Below are 25,373 nucleotides of genomic sequence, written 5' to 3'. Positions count from 1 at the left end.
AAAAGTTGAATAATATTTTTGACTCTCTGTTTCTGCATGTCTTCCATTGCATATTTACATTTTGAGTGTGTGTCAGATAACAAGTTCTCAATTAATGCTTGTTAAAGGAATAAAGACAAACTACAAAGTAGAATTGGAATAAATGAGAAAAATTATCCATATCGTACGCATGAAAGCACTAGTTTTAAATTTACAGAAAAGAGTGATGATGGGGAAGATATTTCCATAAAAGGCAAAGGAATGCTCAACTGATCAAACTAGGGCACTAATTCATGAATTCTGTCTGGTGCAGTTGACAGAATTGGGATTTTAGGTGGTGACATACTTCAATTCAGGACTCAAAGGCAAGATAGATTCACATTTTGAATCAAGTTCAACTCAAACAAATCTGCCAAAAATATGTGTTCTGGACTGGTGGTTACTAGCAAACAGGGTAAAGCTCTTCAACATGGCCACAGCAGCCATGGGGCATGTCCTGAGTGTCACCTAGATCATAGCTCACCCTCTTTCTCTTATGCATAGGACTAATCGAACTGGCCTTTCTTAGATAGTTAAAACTGGTAATTCGTTAACATAAAATGATATTCCTCTATGTGAAGGTTACTACTTAAATGGCAATACGATCATTGTCAAGTGTTTTAAAATAATAAACAAACGTGGAGTGAAAAGATGTGATTATTATAATCAATCAGGAATTAATTAAGTCACTCTGTTCTGCTCCTGCTACAGAAGGCTGCAGCCCAATGCAGTGAAGAGAGTTCCTACTAAACCCTCGGCCAGTAATCCTTCTAAATATCTAGGATAATGAAGAGCCATGAAAAAGTGAAAACCTCTCAAAATTCAACCAAAGCATTTTGTTTCCTTGGGAAAAATTCCTAATTCTTAGGTTCATTAAGACTGTTCAGTTGTGGGCAGTGTGTGTGTGTGTGTGCGTGTGTGTGTGTATATGTTTTACAAGCTTAAAGAAAAATCCCCATGAACAAATTAATTTGTGCATTAATCTGTGTAGGAAGCTTTCTTTATCTGATAGAAGAATGGAGGAAAAAAAGACATCATATTGACTTAAAAGTTTTGACTAATTTCTAACGGTGCCTGAGGAGTTTCCACTATGCCTTCCAATCCGCAAAGGATTTGTGATTCTTTTCAGTGTGCCTGAGATTACACAGACAAATTACTTAAGAGCCCAAGGAGATTATCTCTAATTGGCATAAAAAGGATAAGGCATTAAAAACAAAACTCTCTGGAACTCTGACAGTGTTTGGTGCCCAAAGGGTAAGGCAGCTCCCGATGCAGAAACACTGTGGAAATAAACACATCAGCTATGGTAGAAGGTGGCCTTTTGAGGTCTTACTTAGATTTGAAGAGATTTACTTATCTCGCACTGTTTCACAGAGCAGTGTCGTACTTGCTGAATGAGGGCAAATGACAAGACTCACCTCGGCAGCTCCTCGTCTTGAGGCTTGCCTTTGTTATAGCTGATTAATTCTCATTGTTTATGAGATACAAACACCAACGCTCACTAAAAGTCAATATGAAATATTTGCTGTTTGACTGATGCAGAAACCAGAGACCGAGGGCATTTTGGGGAGCAGTGGAAGGAGCAGGGAGGTTAAGTTCACCCTTAGCAGATAGGCAGGAATAAGTAGTGGTAAATTTCACCAGGTATTTAGTTAATGATAACAATCACGAGACAGTGATCAGGTGGGATTAGGTGATGGGCAGGTATCAAATTCCCTACTTTGGATTGATTTTTAATCCTATGGCCAAAATAATACAGATTTATCATAAAACTGAAAAAAAATGACATGGAAAAGGCAATAGAAAAAATCCTAGGACAAAAATGAACAAAGTTGGGTAAGCAATTAAAGATCATTCAAACCAATCCTTTCATTTTGTAGTTGAGGAAACTAAGGCCAAAAGAGATTAAGCGTCTTGCCTGTGGCTACAAAGATGGCCAGATAATCTGGCCCGGAACTGAGATCTTATGTTCTTACCAGTATACCAGACTGCTTTACAGGATATATTGTCAAATAATGAAGAAACACATGAGTGTATGAGTTCAGGAGAGAGAGAAATGATTATGTAACACAGTAGGGTCAAAAAGTTTTGCTGAATAAGTAAGTTTAAAAAAACAAAAAAGGAAGCAATAAACAAAAATGACAAAATCCAGGCCTTGAAGGAGAGAGACAGTTTCAAAGAGCAGAAATGAAGGGAGTGGGCTGGGGGAAGAGCACGAGCACAGGCTTAGATGGGGCAACAGAGCCATGAGCAGAGTGGAGGCTAAGGGAGCTGAGCTGAAGAGACCTCATATGAGGGCAGTGAATTAGACAGATACAGTATTTTCCCTCTTGAATCCCTCCAGTACAAACTTTGGTTTTGGAATTCTGTCCGGGCCTTAAAACCACAATTGCCAATCAATCCAGTCCCCCTGTTAGTCTCTAAACACCCACGTTCTTTCCTAAGCCCTTGCCTTTACTCATGCTGATCCTTGCAGGACACCTCCTACCTGACTTTCAAGGTCAGATGGAAAGTCTGCTTCCTTTAGAATGTCCTCAATGCTTGGGCTCATGTAAAGCTCTGGTTTCTGAACTCTGTTGAGTACTGGATGAAATACTCGTGATTACGTAGATTGTAAGCTTTGAAGAGAGAGGTATCATAACTCACAAAAACAGTAGGCCCTGAATAATTGCTTATTGACCAAATAATGAATGGAAATCATTCTTCCAATGGATTGCGCACCTGTCACCAAGTCCTGGTCACTTATCCACAGGTCTTCACCTGAGCTGCAAAATCATGATAGTGATGATAATAATGATGATGATGAGGGTCATGGTGGTGATGGTGATGGTGATGTGGTGACGACAATGATGGCGGTGGTGGTGGTGATGATGATGATGGTGCTGGTGATGAGGGTCATGGTGGCGATGATGATGGTGATGTGGTAACACCGATGATGGTAATGGTGATGATGAGGATGATGGTGATGGTGGTGATGGTGGTGATGGCCCTGATGGTGCTGGTGGTGGTGATGATGATGAGGGTCGTGGTGATGATAATGGTGATGTGGAGATGACGATGATGATAATGGTGTTGATGAGGATGATGGTGGCGGTGGCTCTGGATGGTGATGATGATGTGGGTTATTATGCTGATGATGGTGATGATGATGATAACATTAATAACAATAACAGCTAACATTGCTTGAGTTCCATATGCCATACACCCTTCAAAGCACCAATACATGTTACTTATTTAACACTTATACTCAAATGAGATATGTACTCTTATTATCACCGTTTTACAGTAGAAGAAAATTAGGCACCAAACACTGATGATATAAAAAGCCAAAAACATTTTTATGCAAAAAGTTTCCTTTCATGACTGTAGCACATAGACTGATTTGTAGTGTAAATAGATTTGGATTTTCATAAGATAATTGGGGTTAAATATTCCTTTCCTTATTTAAACAATTATTCCATACTTACATTGTTCCTTCCACATGAAAGTAGGCAGGATACTTAAAAATTTTAACAGCCTGTAAGATAAGGATATCAGCCTTCTGTCAGCCTACAGATGCTTGACTATCATCTCCGTGTGGCAGGCATTCTATCAGATTATCACTCGGTCTCATCCCTCACCACCCACCCCTGCTCCCACATAAGAAGAGTGATGTGTCTAATTGGATCTGAGCATGCGTGACTTGGCGCCTTCCTCTTCCTTTTCCTAACCTAGTGCTTGCAAGCTGGACACATTTTGCTCAGCTCCTCCAGCCCCTCATTTTAACAGAGTGGTCCCAGTTGATGAGCTAGGGGAGAGCCCACAGTGAGAGCGCTGCTTGGGACTGGGTGGGAAAACCTGTCTAATTTTGAAGTTCAGTATGAAGTAGCACACTGTTGCCACATCTACTCCAACCAAGATTTCAACAGCACTACTGCAGGGGAAACTGACATTTGGGTCGCTATGTGCCTGCCTCCTTGTCTAGCTCTCTATGGTTCTGAAATCGTGGAAGACTGGGGCTATTTATTGGGCTCTCAAAATCTGCACCGTAAACCAAAAGATGTTTCTACATAAAAGAGAATTTGCAATAAGAATGCGAATTTACATTTACGTTCAAAGCTTTAATTCTTTGTTTAACATACACTTTTGTTCGGCAATATTTTATTTAATCTTTGCACCTCTCAAGAATGAGACTACCATTGAATCTATGACATTAAATGCTTTCATAAAAATTATATCATTGAGGAAATTGTCTGGACTCTCTGGCAAGACATCCGCTCCTGTTTGTACCACTTTCTTTTCTAGGAAGATGCATGTACTGTTAAGAAGATGAAACAAAGTAAACACTTTGCAGCAGCATGAAATGACAAACCTGGCACTAAAAATAGAAAGACTCTTTTTCCCCTAAGGAGGAAATAATGCCATTCTTAAATGTTTCTGTATTAAGAATCTATTATATTCTTTGCTTCCTATTAGAATCTATTACAATATTACATAGTATAATATCCTATGTCAACCATACCTATATCTCCACATTTGGGGGAGAATTTATTTTATTTTATTTTTATGAAGAATGATAACCCTATTTCTTTCATTTAAGAGAGACATTAGCAAAATGTAACAATGTTATGTTTGGGGATTCTTTTAAGATTTTTAAGCCCCAGACTGGCAAGAACAAAGAATCGCTTTGCTAACTAATGTATTAAATATGTTGTCTATTTATATAGTAATTGTTTGATGGAAAATTCATTTCTTTTATTCCTTCTTATCTTTTCTTTCCTCTTGTCCATGCAGTATATTTATGAATTATGCATGTGAACATAATTAAAAGTAACAATTGGTGAATTGTACTCCATGGACATTGTTCCATGTTTCAAGTCTTATTTAGACTGAACCAAATTTATGCAAAGAGAAGAGCTTATAATTAAATTCATAGCCATCCTTCCTAAGAAGGTTTCCTTTATGTAAAATGCATTGGTTGCTAGAGGCTGTTTTTCTGACCAAAAGCATTGCATAACATCTTTTTAAAAAAATCAGTAGACAATTTAGCAGCAGTCCCCACCCCTTCCTACAAATGAAGATTTCCTATAACTGGTTGTCCATCTTCCTTTATCTTTGACAGCTTGGTGAGTCTGCAGACCACGGAGAACTGTTAAGCATCAGCTTCTACAGTGGTTCTGTTATTTGCAAACTAGGAATAGATACAGTATGGCAAATGGTGGAATGAAATCAATTCCTAAAATGTTGTCCTTTGACTATTCTCAGGGGCTCTCATAGTAATTTTTCATCTTTTGTTTGCTTGTTTGTTTTTATGTTTTAAGTACAAGAATCCTGGAAAAGGAAAAAGCTGAGACTCTTAGAAAGATATTGCTCTATCCACAGGGATATTTATTCTTTAAGGGGAAAAAAAAAGATTAAACATTAGTCCAGCTCCAAACTTCTTTCTTCCCAGTTCACACTTCTCAAAGCATTTGTTCTTTAGGAAAATACTTTTTATTAAGTGATTCTATTTTTTAAGCTATGATCCCAACCCCCATCTCGGTGTACACTTACAGAGAATCATCTGTACTCCATCATCTATTATAGTTTGGAATATTCTGTTCAGGACCTGTTCCCCATATTTTACCAGCCTATACCTGTATAGTCTTTCTTTTTCTTGACCTGGGTCACTCCTAGCAATCTCTTTCTCTGCACTTATTATTTTCCTGAAACAAAAAGCTCTTCTGTAAAGATACCACTTGATGAGTTAGTAGTAAGGAATTGACTATTTCCCTTCACTGTCAACAATCATTTCTGATTCTAAGTCAATTTCTCTGCAATCTGACAATATCAAGGGATGGATAGACCTGAAGAAACTTCGGATTTGCTCTTAGACTCAGGAAAGAATGTGATGCACAATTATTGCAGCCTGGCCTGTATTTTTAAAAATGTAGTTTGATATTCTCTCCTCTTCCTCCCTTGGCTCTTCTTCTCTCCTGTGATTTGAAAAATGCCATGTTTAAAAGCTTTGGCTGGTCCACAGTGTCACCCGCTTGATCCATCCTCATCTTCTCAGCTCATCTTTCTCTCTATTAAAAATAAGATATTTATATTTCTAGATGAAATGGGAGAAACCTAGGCCTGATAAATGACTTCCTGTTGTCATTATTGCCGGGCAGTGTATTATTGGATGGAGTTCAGCCGTGATCCAGTGTTATTGCCTTCTGTTATGCTGACTGGAAACAATCACTCATAACCACATACTGTAAAGTTTATTTTTAAGAATTAAACTGTTAATTAAAGAGAAGAATAATGAAGACAAGAAGCATGCATAGAAAGGTGGTGACAGATGTCACCAGCTGAAGGTGTTGAAGTCTATCGAGAAGATACATGGATTCCCTTAAATTATCCCATATCTCTGAATAGTTGAGTGAAGTCAATTATTATAGATCTCGGGGAAAGAAGCAGTTGTTTGAAACCAGCACTGCCCTTATTTACTACAGAACCCCCTTGGCGATAGGGAAGGCAACCCATTCCCAAACCTGCCAAAGAATTTCCCACCAGAGCATGGAGTGTGGCCATATTGTGATCCTTTGAGATGCCCCCAACAGTTCAGGAAATGACCTTAGGAGATACCCAGACATGGCATTATGCACTTTGAATCACATACAGAGGAAAGAGCATTATTTTTATTTTCAGTCTTTCTTCCTATATCTAAGGGTAAGTCTCAGGTGGTCTGAGTATTTCTTTAACACTACCCATCATGCACTCATCTTCCTTTTTAACAAACAGAGAGAACACTCTGAACCTCTACCACTACCTGGATAGAATTTAGGAATATCAGTTTACATTCTATTTGTTATTGCAATTACCTGCTATTTCTTGGAAGTAAAACTGGCATTTCATTTATGGTGGTCATATGAAGTTTCTTTTTTAAAGTGAACTAGCTTAAGTTAAAAAAAAGTAAGTGAATTTAAGTAGAATATTATGTAAGTAGTAACAGACATGATACCCAGATAGGATAAAATAATTAAAGAAGAACAGTCATAGTATGTGTATGTGGAAAAAATTGTTAAGGTTTTGCAGAAATGACTGAAGTTTGGAAAATGCTGGTTTAGCAGGGATTTGTGTCAAAAACCACACAAAGGACTGAGGTAAGAGAAAAAAAAAAAGAGATACATAAATAAAATCAGTAATAAGCCCTCAAGAAAAAATTGTCTGATGTTTGAAGGACTCTTTTTAGGGTGTTTTTTAATACTTGTTATTAACTAAGCACATCAGTTTCCTTTATCCTAAAAAAAAAAAAAAAAAGTGTCCAGCAAAATTAAGTAAAAAAGGACTTAACAATATTTGACACCCTCCTTTGTATACATTCCATTTAAAGTGACTCACTCTGAAACTTACAAAAATAAGTGTATTTTGGCTGGAAATGGAAGGTCAAAAGCCAGAGGTTTATTTTAAGCTCACTGGACACTTGATGGAGAGATGTATGAAACTGTCTGATAGAGAACTACAGCCTGATAGATGTCTGTCCTTTTGCTTTGAAAGGCCCTGATTTGATAACAGGATTTCCTATTTCCTTACAAAGGCGTCTCCCTCACTAGGCTCTCCAGCCTCTAAGACTTCGGAGGTCATGTTCACCACCTTATCTCCAGGGACTGATCCAGTGTCTAGCCTATAGCTGGCATGAGTAAGTAGTGAATGAGCGAATGAATGAATGAATGAACAAATGAACTTAAGGTCTTCATATAGGAACCCAGCTTGTGAGATCTGATAAGAGGAAAGAAATGAGTACCTCCTCTTCCAGAAAACAGTAACGAAACTACTGAAGTCAACAGTTTGGTTTTTTCCCCCCACTGTTAACCTTAAAAGTGAAGGTCACAATCAATGCAGTTCAGCCGTCAGCTTTATAATCCATGCACGAGTTTTGTTCATCTCTCTGTGAAGTTGAAAAGATTATAATGAAAATGCCTAAAGAAACAAAGGGAGGGACCACTGTAAATAGTTTTCTCTGACAACTAGTATCAGCATTTTCTCGTAGCCTTGCATTTTTCCCACTAAAATGACAAATGTATTACAGTGAATAGATGAGATCTTTCTGTCTGGATATGGCATAAAAATAAAACAATACTGTACTGATTTTTCTGTCTGAGTATTGTCCTCTTCACGCAATTGCTGAACACTGGCAGAGCTGTTAACACCATTGATGGGAAACAAAAGCAAAACTTGCGAGAGATTCTACAGCCAGGGTCTTGTGAATGTCTGGGATTTACAGCGCAGCTTGATGCCACCGTCAGACCCTCCTGGCTTCAGTATCCTGCCAGCTACCATGGGGGCTTTTTTCTCTTCATGAAAGTGCACCTTTTCCTCAAGGTCACACATTTATAGTTTCCTAAAGAGATTCCTACTGGTCATGGGACTCCTTTCAGTTTGAGGAGCCTCCTGGGTGCTTTGAAGCATGGCTTCTTGAAAGCCGACCTGGAGCCCCACGGAATGGAGTTAGAGTAGAGAGACATGGACTGTTCGGAATTGAAAGGACCCCCACCCAGCATCCCACTGTGGAGTCTCTTCTACCTTCCTTACAGAACCTATCAATCTACTACTGAAAAGTTGTCACCAGCTTTCAGGAAAACATCAACCTTCATCAAAGTTTTATGCATGTTTAAACACAACCTAAGCAGGCATGAGGTCCCTGAAAATAGATCTCTATCATACAGCACTCTGGTTAGAGAGCAAGCTTAAAATATGCCCTGACCCGTGCCCTAGATTTGGGTTTTTGTTTTTTGGGTTTTTTTTAAATTTTATTTATTTATTTATTTATTTTTATTTATGGCTGTGTTGGGTCTTCGTTTCTGTGCAAGGGCTTTCTCTAGTTGCGGCAAGTGGGGGCCACTCTTCATCGCGGTGCGCGGGCCTCTCACTATCGCGGCTTCTCTTGTTACGGAGCACAGGCTCCAGACACACAGGCTCAGTAGTTATGGCTCACGGGCCCAGTTGCTCCGCGGCATGTGGGATCTTCCCAGACCAGGACTCAAACCCGTGTCCCCTGAATTATCAGGCAGATTCTCAACCACTGCGCCACCAGGGAAGCCCTAGATTTGGGTTTTTAATACGAGCACAGTAACTTCTCTCATCCTGGAAGTGATCGGCAAGGTTCCAATCCTCCCTTGCTGCTCCACAAACCACTGGCAGGAGGGAGCTTCATTTCCTGATGAATCATTCAAGCCGACCCCGGAGGGCCTACCAGGTCAAATGACCCAAGGCCGAGTTCTCTCAGTACTCCGCATGCATAATCAGTCACATCACAGAAGAGGAAAGTACACCCTTGCTCCGTAGATGATTTGAGGACATGCTTCGGTCATCTTTCTCCTGTGTTTCCTTAGTCTCCTGTTTTATACCTTTTGGCCCATGGTGCAAGGAGATCACAAATGAAGATCTGTGATGCCTTTTTGAAGGAGCCAGAGTAAGAAAGAGGACTCTCACAGGTACCGTGAATTGAACTGAAGGTGAACTTGAATAGGAAGGGAGGAGGGCACAATCTTTAAAAGAATGACATAGCCATCGGGGACACAACATAAACTGGTTAGAATCAACTAGGTTCAAGATGGCCATTGATTGACGTGCACTAGACCTTGAGCCTCAGTATACACTCCTTATATTACATTAGCATCTAAATGACACACCCATGGGCACCATGACAGATCCAAGGCCAACCAAAAAAGGCCAAAAAGTGGGTGGTGGCCCGATTCCTGGAAATCTCCGCCCCTTCCCCAAAATAGTTGTAATGATCCTCCCACTTGTTGGCCTATGAAATTACCCACCCTTATAAAAACTGACAACCCCGTACCCTGGTGCCTCTCTTGCCTTCTGAGATAGCCCACGCTCTGTCTGTGGAGGGTGTTTCTCCCTGAAAAAGTTTCACTTTACTATGGCTCGCTCTTGAATTCTGCCCAAAGCCCAGAACCCACACTCGGTGGCCGTCCCAAGGACTTCCCTGAGACCTGGTATATGACCATCTTCTTGTACCCCACTTTCTTTCCTGCAACAAACTGGCTGAAACACCCATGGAACATGACCCAACAAAGCAAGGATCCCAATTCCAGAGGCAGCATAGTGTCCTGAGAACACAGACGTTGGTGTCAAATAGATTTAGATTTGAGTCCAAGGTTTCCCACCTTAGCTAAACAACATAATTTGACTAAACCTCTCTTTTCTCACTTGCAAGTGGGAGGAAGGGATACGTTTCAGGAGGAAGGGACATGATGAGCACAAAGTATCTTGTATATAAACATCAACTATGTTCAGAGTACTGAATTAGTCTTTAACCTGTGAGAAAGAGTATTTTCTTGAAGAGGTACATTTTGTCTGACTCTGTTTTCAAAACTTATTCTGCTTGATTCTGCCTTTAGAATTTAAGTTTCCAGCTGTTCAATTAATTCCAGTAGAATTAAATTTCATTTTAATTGCTGTGTTGCCAGATACTAGAACATTACTTAACATCTTGTGGTATCTCGATAAATAGCTGTTGGTAGATCTAGTTCATCCTCAAAATTTGAGCCATGGTAAGAACACAAACATTATTCTTTCTTCTAGAATCAGCTCTTTAATTATACTCTCTCGGAATGCCTCAGGCTCACATTTAAGGTCACTTATCCTTTTCAGGTTCTGACCAGTAAGTATCCCCAACTGGACTGCAGTCTCTTGACAGCAGGAATGTCTCATGTTTCCTTAGATATCTCCTAGCTCAGCACATCACACATAGCCAGTATATGTTAACACTGATGCCAGCAAGGGCTTCTTGTGAGCAACTACTGTGGCCTTGGTGGAAACCTCCTCCAAGTCTTATTTCTGCCAAAGCACCTGGTTTTTCTTACCTGCCATTAATCACAGCCCATATGTTTTCATTCTAATCTCTCTATATAGAGGCTACTATAATTTATGAAATTTCCAGCTCAGTCAATAAACACACACCCTCCCCCATAAAACTAAAATGGACTTTCTCATTAGTATTCCTTTACAAAGGCAAATAAGAAGCTACTTTTTACCCTCTCTTTAGTTTTTAGAGTAACTAGCAGTGTTTTTATTTTTGGCAAGGTGTATCAATCATCCTCAACACTCCTGAAGAAACAATAGGTCCTCTGAAAACTTAGCTTTGATCCTTCTGACTGCATTGGGAGGCCAATAGAATGGCTGTTTAAAGTGTACATTCTCCCATAATTTATCTTTCTCCTAATGTTGTAAAGCTGTGATGATCAATCAGAGATGAATCCACCTATTTCCCTCTGACGGAATATGAGGAAATAGCAGTGAGCATGCATCAAATATTGACTGTAGAGATAAGAACTGTGTTCTGTGGGGAAAAATACTTTTTCAATATTAAGCTCATGACATATTTAGGACATCTATTTTATCATTATTTGGCTGTACAAATCCCTTTCCAAAACATGCTCAGAATATCAAGAAATCATTTTGTGCATTTATCACATAAGTATATCTGAATAATCTATTCATGCCCTTTTTCCCACAGCTTTTGAGACAGTCTCTCATGTGGAGAAGCCAGCATTTCTAACATCCTTCTTCCCACAGAGATGAATATAAAGTCAGATGAATCTTGTCAGAAACTCCTTAGTTTTCTTCCCCACATTTTCCTTCCTACCCTAGCCCCTTTCAACTCTAATTCAGGGGAAAACACTGACATTCCTCAAGGACATGTGGAAGACACACAGTAAGAACATCTCCTTGGATGGAAAACTCTGTTGGATAAAGCAAAGGGGCAATTATTCTCATCTTCCTTAAGAAGTCTTCTGTCTCCTCTCCTGTGGCTAGAATAGAAAAACTTCTGCTGTATTTCACTTCAGTATAGGATATGTTCAACACAAAAGCCAAGTGGGACTGGGACAAAATAAGAAGTGAGAAGTTCCCACTAAATTAGGTCTTTGAAGTCAATATCAGGCAGCTGGCAAACTCTTTCCAAGAGTCAAAAGCTCAGAGTTAATAGTGATTATATTCAAACAAAAGTCTGTAGAGAACTTCTACTTCCAGACAAAATGGAATAACAGGGACTAAATTTACCTTCCCACCCAAAACAACCAAGAAAACTGAACAAAATATATGAAACAATGGTTTTCAAGACACTGAGTATTAGTCAAGGAAGGATAGTGATCCCCTGGAAACAGGATGTAAATGAGATGAGCCCTCTGATTGCCCCTGCTTACTGTCTTGAAGAGTTTCCAGGCTGTAGTGTAGAGAAGAATGTGGGTGGAGCCCAGCAGACTGCATTGAGGAAACAGAGCTGAGAGTTTGGGGAGACCAAGGCAGCCAGAATTCACATGTGAAGTACTGGAGAGGAGAGAGTTGCAGAGACAAAACTCTGGAGATCTGCGGAGGACTCCCCTTAAGTATTCAGAGAAGTAATGATCAGTGTATGTATGTGAAAAGCTACCCAAGGCTAGGGGAAGAACCACTTGAAATAATTAGAAGTAACAGTGCCTTGTGTGCTCATGAAGTGTGGGAACAGAGTCTGGTCCTACCAGCCAGACTGTAAACCTCATAATTGACAGAACTTTGAGTAGAGTACCCAGAAGTTTTTTGCCTCCTTAGTGGGAAATAATTAGCCCTAGGCTAAATAATACACTGGTAGCACCTAACAAGTCTAAAAAGCAAGACTTGAAAGAATCAAACTCTTACCAACTAACTTAATGGTGCCCCATAACAAAGTTCAAAAATAATTATAGGTATAAGAAAACATCTAGCACCCAATAGAGTAAAAGTCACAATATCATCATCCAATAAAAAAAATACCAGGCATGCAAAGAAGCAGAATATAAGACCCATGATAGGAGAAAAATCATTCAATCAAAACAAACTCAAAATTTATGTGGATGTTAGAATTAGCAGACAAAGACATTGAAACAGCTGTCATGGACTTCCCTGGTGGTCCGGTGGTTAAGAATCTGCCTGCCAATGCAGGGGACATGGGTTCGATCCCTGGTCCAGGAAAATCCCACATGCCACAGGGCAACTAAGCCCATGCACCACAACTCCTGAGCCCACGCTCTACAGCCCGTGAGCTGCAACTACTGAGCCATGCGCCACAACTACTGAAGCCCACGCACTCTAGAGCCCATGTGCCGCAAATATTGAAGCCCGCGTGTGCTGGGGCCCACGTGCTGCAATACCGAAGCCTGCACACCTAGAGCCCATGCTCCATAACAAGAGAAGACACCGCAATGAGAAACCCACGCACGACAGCAAAGAGTAGCCCCCACTCACTGCAATTAGAGAAAGCCCACGTGCAGCAAAAAAGACCCAGCGAAGCCAAAAATAAATAAATAATTAAAAATAAATGAATAAAATAAAATAAAAACAGTTGTTATAACAATATGCCTTATGTTCCAGGACATAAGTAGAAAAAGAAATATATTTTTTAAAGACTGAAATTTAACTTCTAGAGGTGAAAATTATGATATCTGAGATGAAAAACATACTGAATGAGATTAATGGCAGATTAGACATTGCAGAAGAGTTTAGTGAATTTGAAGACTTAGCAATAGAAAAAATGTATAAATAAAACAAAAACAATTTTAAAAATGAACAGAGATTCAGAGAGCATGGGACAATTTCAAGCCATCTAACACTGTAAAACTGGATTCCCTGAAGGAGAAAAGAGAGACACAGGAACAGAAAAAATGTTTGAATAAGTAATGGGTCAAACTTTTCCCAAAGATGAAAACAGCAAACCCACAGATCCAAGAAGCTGAATGAACTCTAAGTAAGAAAAATATACCAAGGCACATAATATTTAAATTATTCAAAATGAGTGATAAAGAAATCTTAAAAGCAGCTAGGGAAAAAAGACATTCCATACAAAGGAACAAAGATGAGGATGATAGTTTCTTATCAAGCATAATGTGAGAAGACAATGGAGCAACATCTTTAAAGTTCTGAAGGAAAAAAAACTGTCAATCCAGAATTCTATATCCAACAATAATATTTTTCAAAAATGAAGGTGAAATAAAAACATTCCAGACATACAGAAGCTGAAAGAATTCATCTATAGTGGACCCTCAATACAAAAAATAATAAAGGAAGTCTTCCAGGCAGAATGAAAATATACCTTGTGGAAATATGAATCTACACAAAGAAAGAGCAATGGAAATGGTAAACATATGGATAAATACATAAGAAATGTTTTCTTATACTTTAAATCTCTTTAGAAGCTAATTGACTCTTTAAACAAAAATTATAAGAATGTAGTGTAACATATTTAAATAAAATATGTGACAACAAAAGCATAAATACCAATAAGAATTAACATATATTAATGTAATGTCATTATACTATATGTGAAATGGTATAATATTACTTGAAGGTAGACTGTGATAAGATGTATATCATAAACGTTATATAAACCACTAAAATAACTAAACAAGGATTACATGTAATAATTATAGCTAAGATGAAATAGAATCATAAAAATCTCAATAATTCAAAAGAAGGCAGAAAAAGAGGGAAAGAGAAACAAAGAACAGACAATACAAATGAAAAACAAAACAGAGATAACAGACTTAACACTTACCATATCAAAAATCACATTAAGTGTAAATTATCTAAATGCACCAATTAAAAGGAAGAGACTGTCAGATTGGATAGAAAAGCAAGACCCTATTAAACACCGCCTGCTAAACAAGACCCCACTAAACATAAGAAACACACATAAGACATAAAGTGATAAACAAGTTAAAAGTAAAAGGATAGAAACAGTTATACCACGTTTACATGAATCAAAGGAAAGCTGGAATATTTATGTTAGTACAGACAAAGGAGATTTCAGAATAAAGTACATGATCATGGATAAAGATGATCATTTGATAATGATAAAGAATCAATTCATCAGGAGGACGTAACAACTTCAAAAGTTTACACTGCTAGTAATGAAGCTTCAAAATACATGAAGCAAAAACTGAAATCTGAAATAATATACAGACAAATCCACAGGTATAATAGATTTCTATACCATTCTTTTAATAACAAGTACACAGAAATCAAAAAAGATATAGAAGACTTGAACAAAACTATTAACTTGACCTAACTGATATTTATAGACTACTTCACCCAACAACAGCATAATGCATTCTTTTTGAGTGTGCATGGGACATTTACCAAGGTAGACCATATTCTGGGTCATAAAACAAGGCTCAATAAGTTTAAGAAGATTCAAGTCATAAAAAATATATTTTCTGACCATGATAAAATTAAACTCAGAAATTAATAACAGAAAGATATCTGGAAAATTTCCCAAACATTTAGAAACAGAATAACACACTTCTAACAACCTATGGGTCAAAGAAGAAATAAAAAGCAAAGTTAGTATTTTGAAGTGAATAAAATGAAAATGTAACATTCAAAATTTGTGGGATTATGCTGAAGTAGTACATGAAGGAAATTTTACAGCACAAAACACCTATTTTAGAAAAAAAGAAAGGTCTCTAATAAATCAAAACTTCAGTTTAACATAAAACACTAGGAAAAAAGAGCAAATTAAAGCCAAAGTAAGCAGAAAAGAAAAAATAATATGGATCAGAAAGGTTATCAATAAAATAGAAAACAAGAAAACACAAAAGAGAAAATCAACAAAACCTAAAGCTGGTACTTTTAGAAGGTCAACAAAATTGATAAACTTCTAGATAAACTAATCATGAAAAAAATCAGGAATAAGAGAAATGACCATTATTATAGACTCTATTGATATTGAGAGGATTATAAGGGAATATTATGAACAACTCTAGGACAATATATTTGACACAATAAAATGGACACATTCCTTAAAAGATACAAATTATCAAAGCTCAAATAAGAAGAAATAGCATGAGTAGCCCTATATCTCTTTTTTAAATGAAACATATAGTTAAAAACCTTTCCACATAGAAAACCTCAGGTTCAGATGGCTTCACTGGTGAATTCTACTAAACCTTTAATGAAGAAATAATATCAATTCTATAGATTCTTCCATACAACTATAGCAAAGGCAATTCTTCCCAACTCATTCTATGAACAACCTTACCCTGATATTAAAACTAGACAAAGGCATTAAAGAAAAGATAACTACAGACTGATATCACTAATAAACATAGACAAAAAATTCTAAGCAAGATTTTAGCAAATTTACACCAATAATATATAATGGATAATATATTATGACCAAGTGAAATTTTCCCAGGAATGAAAGGTTGTTTTAACATTTAAAAATCAGTTAATGTAATCCACCAGATTAATAAACTAAAACCAATGAAACAAAAGTATATTATCTCTATAGATACAGAAAGAGCATTTAAAAATTCAATATTCATACTTAATGGTGAAATATTGAATGTTTTCTCCTTAAGATCAGGAATAAGGCAAGGATGTCTGCTTCCATCACTTCTTTTCAACATTGTACGGGAAACTTTAACCAGTCCAACCAGGCAAGAAAAAGAAATTAACAGTATCCAGATAGAAAAGACATAAGTAAAATGATCTTCATTCACAGGTGACATAATCATCTATATAGAAAATCTGATGTAATTCACAAAAAAGCTACTAGAACTAATAATTGAGTATAACAAGATTACAAGTTATTCAATAAATAAAGAAAGTTGATAGTATTCCTTTATGCTAACAACAAAAAATCAGAAATTGAAATAAACAAAACATGCCATTTACAATACCTTCAAAAATATTAAATAGTTAGGGACAAATCTGACAAAAGTTGTGCAAGATCTATATACTGAAAACTATAAGACATTGCTAAGTAAAAGTAAAGAAAAATCTAAATAAATAGAAAAATATTCCATCTTCAGGAGTCAAAAGAGCCAATATAAGATATTGAGTCCCCTCAATTTGATCCATAGATTCAATGCAATCTCAATTATTTCTCATTTTAGCAGGTTTTCTGCAGCTCTTGACATTTTGATTTTAAAATTGAAATGGAAATGCTAAGGACCTATAATAACAAAAACAAATCTGAAAGAGATGAGAAAAGTTAAAGAGCTGACACTTCCTGATTTTAAGACTTATTTCAATGCTACAGTAATCAAGATAATGTGGCACTGGCATAAAGATAGAGAAGTAACAGAATATAGAGAAGAGAAACAATAGATGTTTCAAAATTTACAATAGCCAAGACATGAAAGCAACCTAAATGTCCATTGACAGATGAAAGGGTTAAGAAGATGTGGTACATATATACAATGGAAGATTACTCAGCCATTAAAAAGAATGAAATAATGCCATTTGCAGCAACATGGATGGACCTCGAGATCATGATACTAAGTGAAGTAAGACAGAGAAAGACAAATATCATGATATTGCTTATATGCAGAATCTTAAAAAAAAAAAAAGATACAAATGAACTTATTTACAAAACAGACTCACAGACTTAGAGAATGAACTTATGGTTACCAGCGGGGGAAGGGTGGGGGGGAAACTGGTAGTTTGGGATTGACATGTACAAACTGCTATATTTAAAATAGATAACCAACAAGGACCTACTGTAAAAAAATAAATAAATAAAAATAATATAAAATAATAAATCCACTTGTATATACACAACTAATTTTCAATAAAGGTGCAAAGACAATTCAGTGGAGAAAGGATAGTCTTTTCAACAAATAGAGCTGAAATAATTGGATAAACATATGCAAAAAAAAGAACCTTAGGGATTTCCCCAGCAGTCCAGTGGTTAAGATTTCACCTTCCAGTGCAGGGGGTGTGGGTTCAATCCCTGGTTGGGGAGCTAAGATCCCACATGCTTTGTGGCCAAAAAAACCAAAACATAAAACAGAAGCAATACTGTCACAAATTCAATAAAGATTTTAAAAATGGTCCACATCAAAAAAACAAAAAAATTAAAACAAAAAGAAAAAACCTCACACCATATATAAAAATATAAAAATTCAGTCTAGAATCAAAATGAATTCTAGACTGAATGTGAAGCCTAAAATGATAAACCTTCTAGAAGAAAACATAGTAGAAAATCTTTATAATCTTGGCAAAGATTATAAAGGCAAAGACTCCTTAGGTTCAACCCCAAAAGCATGACCCATAAAAGAAAAAATTGATAAATTAAACTTCATCAAAATTAAAAAATTATGTACTATAAAAGACACTATTAGAAAATACATATGTAAGCCACAAAATAAGAAAAACACTTGAAAAGTATACACCTGATAAAGGACTTGTATCCATTAAAAACAAACAAACAAACACTTCAATATGAAGAAAACAAACAATTCCCCATACCCCCTCCAAAAAAAGAAAAGCAGGCCAAAAACTTGGATAGTCACTTTACCAAAGAAAATATACAGATGACAAATAAACACATGAAAAGATATTCTACATCATATGTTATCAAGGAAATGTAAATTGAAACAACAATGAGATACCACTACACACTATTGAAACGGCCAAACTCTGAAACACTGACAACACCAAATGCTGATGAAGATGTGGAGCAATAGTAACTCTCATTCCTTGCTGGTGGGGAAGTGAAACAGTACAGCCACTTTGGAAGACAGTTTGATCGTTTCTTACAAAACTAAACATACTCTTGCCATAAAATCTAAAACTCACACTCCTTGGTATTTACCCAAGGGAGTTGAAAATCTATGTCCACACCAAAACACACACATGAATGTCTTAAGCTTTATTCATAATTCATATTTGCCAAAACTTGGAAGCAATCAAGATGTCCTTCAGTAAATGAATAGATTAATAAATTGTGGTACATCCAGACAATGGAATGTTATTTAGCACTAAATGTTATTTAGCACTAAAAAAGAAATGAGCTATCAAGCCATGAGAAGACACAGAGGGAACTTAAATGCATATTACTAAAGAAGCCAATCTGAAAGGGAATCATACTGTATGATTCCAACTATATGACATTCTGGAAAAAACATAACTATGGAGACAATAAAAAGATCAGTAGTTGCCAAGGTTTGGGGATGGGGGAGAAGGGTGAAGCTGTAGCACAGAGGATTTTTAAGACAGTGAAACTATTCTGTATGATATGATAATGGTGGATACATTTCATAATACATTTGTCAAAACCCATGGAATGTACAACACCAAGAGTAAACCCTAATATAAAGTATGGACTTTCATAATAGTGACATGCCCATGTAGATTCACTGATTATAATGAATGTACCACCCTGGTGTGGGATAGTGATAATAGGGGAAGCTGTGCATGTATGGGGGAAAAGGGTATATGACAACTCTCTGCACTTCCCACTCAATTTTGCTATGAATCTAAAACTGCTCTAAAAATATATATTATTTTAAAAATGCTTTAAGAGGGAGTCATATTTTCATTGAGCAAGTGGGAGATAGCAGGAAGTCAGAATGAGGAATCCTGTCTGTATCACTTAAGGATCCTCCAGAGAAATAGAACCAATAGGAGGATGGATATATATATATATACACATATATATACACACATACATATATGTATATATATTTATATTTATTTTATTATATGGAATTGGTTTATCAATTACAGAGTCTGAAAACTTCCAATATCTGCAGTCAGCAAGCTGGAGACCCAGGAGAGCTGATATATAGTTCCTGACCAAGTCCAGAGACCTGAGAATCAGGAGAACCAGTGGTATAAATTCTAGTCCAAAAGCTTGCAGGCTCAACATCAAAAAAAGCCACTGTTTCAGTCCAAATCTGAACACTAGAAAAGACCAATGTCCCAGCTCATACAGTCAGGTTAGAGAAGCTCCCTTTTACTCAGCCTTTTTGTTCCACTTAGGTCTTCAATTGATTGCATGAGGCCTACCATCATTAGGGAGGGCAAAATGCTTTACTCAGTCTACTGATTCAAATGTTAATCTCATTCAGAAACAGCCTCACAAACACACCCAGAATAATGTTTGTCCAAATGTCTGGACATTAAGTGTCCCAGGCAAATTGACACATAAAATTAACCATCACACTGTCCTTCAGTAATCTCCCTTTCCCATGTCAAGGCCCTAAGAAATCTACATGTATAGAAGACAAGATTAGGGAAATGTACACACTGTGACTTTGGGGTCTTAGATGAGCTCTAAACCCAATGCTGAGAACCAAGGCAGGAGAATCCTTCTGCCTGGGCTGGAGGCAGGCTTAAGACCAAGGAATAAACTGAATCACTTTCTCTGCCCTTTCTCAGTAACACCACCTTTCAACAACTTAGTTTCTCATCTCATTACACCCAACACACAGCAGCCCTCCTCTCTTTGAATTTGTCATATTTTTATAGGTTTTATGAACACACAGCAATTGTCAACTGTAATGTCTGTCACTGATCAGTGGGAACTCATTAATACTATTGGATTTACTAGAAGGTCAAAATGAAAAAAGTCCATTACAAATGCATAATAATATACACTAGGAGTTATAAATTTGAACAGAGTAGGGTCAGGAAAGAGCCCACTAAATGTTATTCAAGGTCCCACCCTTCTCTCTGCCTAATTCCTGCTATTTGCTAATGTTTTCTCTCTGTAATTTGCCCCTTTCTTCTTGTCGTCAAAGTCCTAGATCTGCAGGGTTGACAAAGGTGCACCAAGATTCTTTGTGACCAGTATCTCCCCAGTGATTATCTTGGCTTTGTCTGCAAATTACTCACTCTACAGTATACTGAAGAAACCATACAAAAAGTTATTCATGTGTTTAAAGACATTAAGTAAGGGCAATTATGGGAAGAATAAAGTATAAGGAACATTCTCAAACAATTACAACTACGGTGGTTTTATCTACTCCTTGTTACAAATTGTTTATTAACCACATCTCTGATTCTCAGACCAAATGGATTATGGCCAACTCAAGATCCTTAATGTACAATCCTTGGCCTAAACCACCTGTCTCCCCCTGCCTGGGCTTGCTTTTGTAATGCTCACTAGCCAGTTCCAGCCAATTCTCCTTCCCAAGGGAAGGCAAGGCTCCTAGTCAGGTATTCAATGCTAACACAGAGATCTAGATTCCTGGGTGCCCATGCAAACTAGATAATGGCCTCCCTGGTGTATAGCTTCATTCTTGGTTACTTATAGGAGGCTGCCCCTCTTTCGGGTCCTTAGTCTGGCAGACCACCTGTCTTCCCACAGAAACTATTTATTTTTACTATTAAGCATAATTTTCTCATTTCTGTTGCCTGGCTTTTCCCTCTAGCTTAATAGGTCCTAATCACCCCTGGTTCAAACCCACCAACTTAGCAATCAAGTGATGTTCTGATGTGCCCAGGGACTTTCTGTTCCTTCTTTTATATGTTAAAGTACATTATTCTTCTACAATCACTTTGGAAAACTATTTGGCAGTATATGCAAAGCTAAATATTTGCTTGCATTAGGACCTAGCCTAGCCTTTCAACTCAGGGGCATATACCCATCACAAATGCTCACACATGTTCCACTAAAGAAATAAGAAAGAATGTTCGTAGTTACACTCTTGGTAATATCCAAAAACAAACAAAAAAACTAAAAAAATAACAGGAAATGAACCAAATGTTTCCCTACAGTGGAATGGATAAATTGAGCTATGTTCATCCAATGGAATTATTAGATAGCAAAGAGAATGAACAAGCTACAATTACACACAGTGCGGATAAATCTCACAAACAATATTCAGTAAAAGAAGCCTGGCATAAAAGATTACATATAGTTTGATTCGATTTTATCATGTATAAAATCAGCAGTCCTAATATGATGTTAGAAGTCAGGGTAGTTTTTACTCGAGGAGAGGGATTTGCTAGTGACTAGGAAGGGTGTGGAAGCACTTCTGGGATGCTAGAAAGTTCTATTTCTTAGTCTCAGTGCTTCTTCCATAGGTGTGTTTATTTTGTGAATATTCATTGAACTGTGTTCTTATGATTTCTGCACTTCCCACTATTATTTTACACATCAGTGAATTATACAAGTTAGTGATAAGCTTACATACATTTTTATTGATGGTACTATGTCAGATATATTGATATCAAAACACATATAATTCTCATCAAGGAAAAAAGGTTAAGGGTCACAGGGGATGAGGCACCTTTTCCAAATGCCACCTATTAATTTTGTTTTACAAAAGAAAACCTCGGAATCCAGGTCCTGGAAAGAATAAAAACTGGCTTCCTCAAAGTTAACAATCTATTTGGTAGCAGAGAGGACTAGAAACTAAATACTCTGACTCAGTCTGGCATACTTTGACCACACAACATTCCTTTGGATAAGAAAACATCTTGATGTTCTCTATAAAATGGTTTAAGCTTTTTAACTCAATTTATTATCCTTCTATTAGGTATATAAAAATTCAAAAACTTTTGCATAATGAAAAAAACTCCTGGTTATGACCCTTCCAGACTCTGAGTGCTCCAATGCCCTAGGCAGGCATCTGGGCCACCTACAGAGACAAGTAGTCAATGCTAGTTGAAAAATCCAAGATTTCTATCTGGACACTGCTCCTCACACATACAACATCTTTCTCATTCTCTATTTACTGTACACATTACCTGTATCAATCACCTGAAAGTAACGACACTTTCAAAATGGTCATTCAATACAGTCATTCAATACAATTAACATCTATCTACGAGGTACCAAGCAACATTTCTATTGTTTTATTCTAACAGTAGTATTGGATTTATCCCAAACCATCCAGGCTCTCTTATTAAGCTACCTAATAACCACAAGATGATTAATTTGCAAGACTGCTGACTAGAATCACTGAAATGATCAGCCTTGCTTCCTATCCCAAGAGTTCATCTATTCAACAGATTAGCCTGCACCACTCCACATGTAGGCTCAGAGCCAGACATATTCTGAATGGAGCAGGGGTTCTGGGGTGGAACAGAAGAGTAGTCCTAAAATCTAACATTCAACACTTGATATGCCATAATGGTCCTGCTGACCTCTCTCTGAAACCTTCTTTCCTATTTTTTAGCCATAAAATCTTGAACAAGTTGCTTAATATCTCTGTGTCAATTTTTTTTTTTTTTTTTGGCCATGCCACATGGCTTGTGGGATCTTCATTCCCCGACCAGGGATTGAACCCAGGCCTTCGGCAGTGAAAACTCGGAGTCCTAACCACTGGACTGCCAGGGAATTCCCAGTCTCAATTTTTTAAGCTGTAAAGTGGGAATAATAACTCTAACCCATTTGACTCAAAAGAATCCAGTGAAAAAACTGCATATAAAACAATTAGAACCATTCCTGGAGAAGAGTAATAATCAGTCAAGATTAGCTATTATTATCACAATAATTATTATGCTTGTTCTTGTAGCCCTGTTGTCTTGGCTATTGGTTTATTAGCTGTCTTAGGGCAGGTTCTCCCAGAAGCAGACTCTGAGCTAAGGTTTTGAATGCAAGTGCCTTATTAAGGGACTACTCCTAGGAGAAACCAATGCAGGAGTTAGGGGAGCAGGATAAGACAGGGAAAGAAGTCAAGGGACGGTGCAATCTTAGTTGAAGTCCAGCTTTGGTCTGATCTCAGAAGGAGTTGTAGAATGTAAAGTGTACCTCGGAGTTTTGTCCCATCTCAAGGCAAAGTTGCTGGGCTTTTTGTACCCCTACACCTGTTGTCACTGGTTAAGGTGCAGGAGGGGATTTGTAACTGCCCCTAGGTGGTGTAACTTCTGAGAACTTTAGGATCTCCATCAGGATGAAGCAACTCCAGGAGCCTAAAGGCAATCCTCTGAAGGTTTAGGCAGGAAAGTATGGGTCCACAAAACTGGTAGAGGAGATTTGAGGGGCTTTGACAGGCTGACAATAGTGCCGGCTACAACTTCCTATGACTGAATCGGTGCAATCTGTCCCTAACTTTCCTTGCTCAGTATCTGCCTATCTGAACCTACCAAATGACTATATTTTGCCTATGCCTAGCTCTGTTTGTCTTGAGAGACAGGGTGTGTCCTCCAGACCCAGACCTCTACATGCCAGTCCCCATGAGAATGACTCCCAGGCTGCTTTCCATTTTGAAAACCCCTGGGTCTCCCCAACCTTGATTATCTACATGGCTGACCCCAGCCAAGTTCTAGCCTTGCTTTTCTCCCAACTGGCAGAAGGGAAAATGACATCACAGCTCTCTTAATTTTGAAGGGCAGAATTCTAAGAATTATCCAGAACTTTTTTTTGAGTCAATCTATTTACTTTTATTAGTTATATATTTTATCTATATATGTGTATGTAGGTATTTTTTATTTACTAACTCTATAAGTGGCTTAGTTTGAGGACATGAGCAGTCCCAAAAATAAAAGAATTGAGAACTGAATACCAGTATTTGTAGAACCAGGGAAATAACTTGTAAACTAAATAAGTACACTAGGAGAAAATGTGCAATATCAAACTTGTCACATACGAACAATGAAAAATGAATCAAACCTATATAAAAAAATCAATTCTCCTCCCCATAATTTATATCAGTCTTTTACATATAATAAAATCCTGCCTAAGCAAATAACTGATAAAGCAATAAAGCTGTCAGATGCAATAAATGGACTGTTTGCCTGGCCTATCTAGAAACACTCCCATTCGGAGGCAGATACCCTGTTATATTAAGCTACATGACGAAAACATTTATCTATTGTGTGATAAACCTGACAAGTGCCTAAATCAGCTGCCTAAGAAGTCTCTCCGGAAATGCACCTCTACAAAGGCTGATATTTAATTATATCACCCTGAGTGTGAGATATAATTGCGCCTATTATGTGATAGGAGTAGAAAAGGGGGGAGTAGAAATTAACTTCCATTGAACAACAAAGTAATTACCCATCATTGAAGATAAGGTAGGACATCTCCATTCTATTTTAAGAGTGGATTCATTCATCAGTGTTTCTGTTGCTCCCTCATCATCTACATGACCTAAAAAGAAGGTCAACCCAGCAGCCAGAATATTATCCACAGGAGAAACTTTCGGACATCTGGAAACACACTAGCCTGGGCTCCAAATGTGTCAACTTCAAGTTGTTATCTTTCTCCTCATCCTGGCTATTCCTCCTGTGCTCACCACCTTCACCCAAACAGCTGTCCAACTAGAATGCTTGGAATTATTATCAGCTACTCTCTCATTCCTTACACCTACGGGCATATCTCAAAGATATTGCGGATATCTTGGTGTCCAGACCACCACAATAAAGCAAATATTGCAATAAAACAAGTCACACAATTTTTTTGGTTTTCCAGTGCATATAAAAGTTATGTTTACACTCTACTGTAGTCTATTAAGTGTGCAATAGCATTATGTCTAAAAAAACAACGTACGTACCTTAATTAAAAAGTACTTCATTGCTGAAAAGTGCTAACCGTCACTGGAGCCTTCGGCGAGTAGTAATCTTTTTGCCATGGCCACATCAAGGGTTACTGACCACAAATCTCCATAACAAATATAATAGTAATAATAAAG

This window comes from Balaenoptera ricei, chromosome 7, assembly GCF_028023285.1.
Source record: "Balaenoptera ricei isolate mBalRic1 chromosome 7, mBalRic1.hap2, whole genome shotgun sequence".
In the NCBI taxonomy this organism is placed as follows: Eukaryota; Metazoa; Chordata; class Mammalia; order Artiodactyla; family Balaenopteridae; genus Balaenoptera; species Balaenoptera ricei.
The sequence above is the reverse complement of the archived record's forward strand: the minus strand, read 5'-3'. Positions refer to the sequence as shown.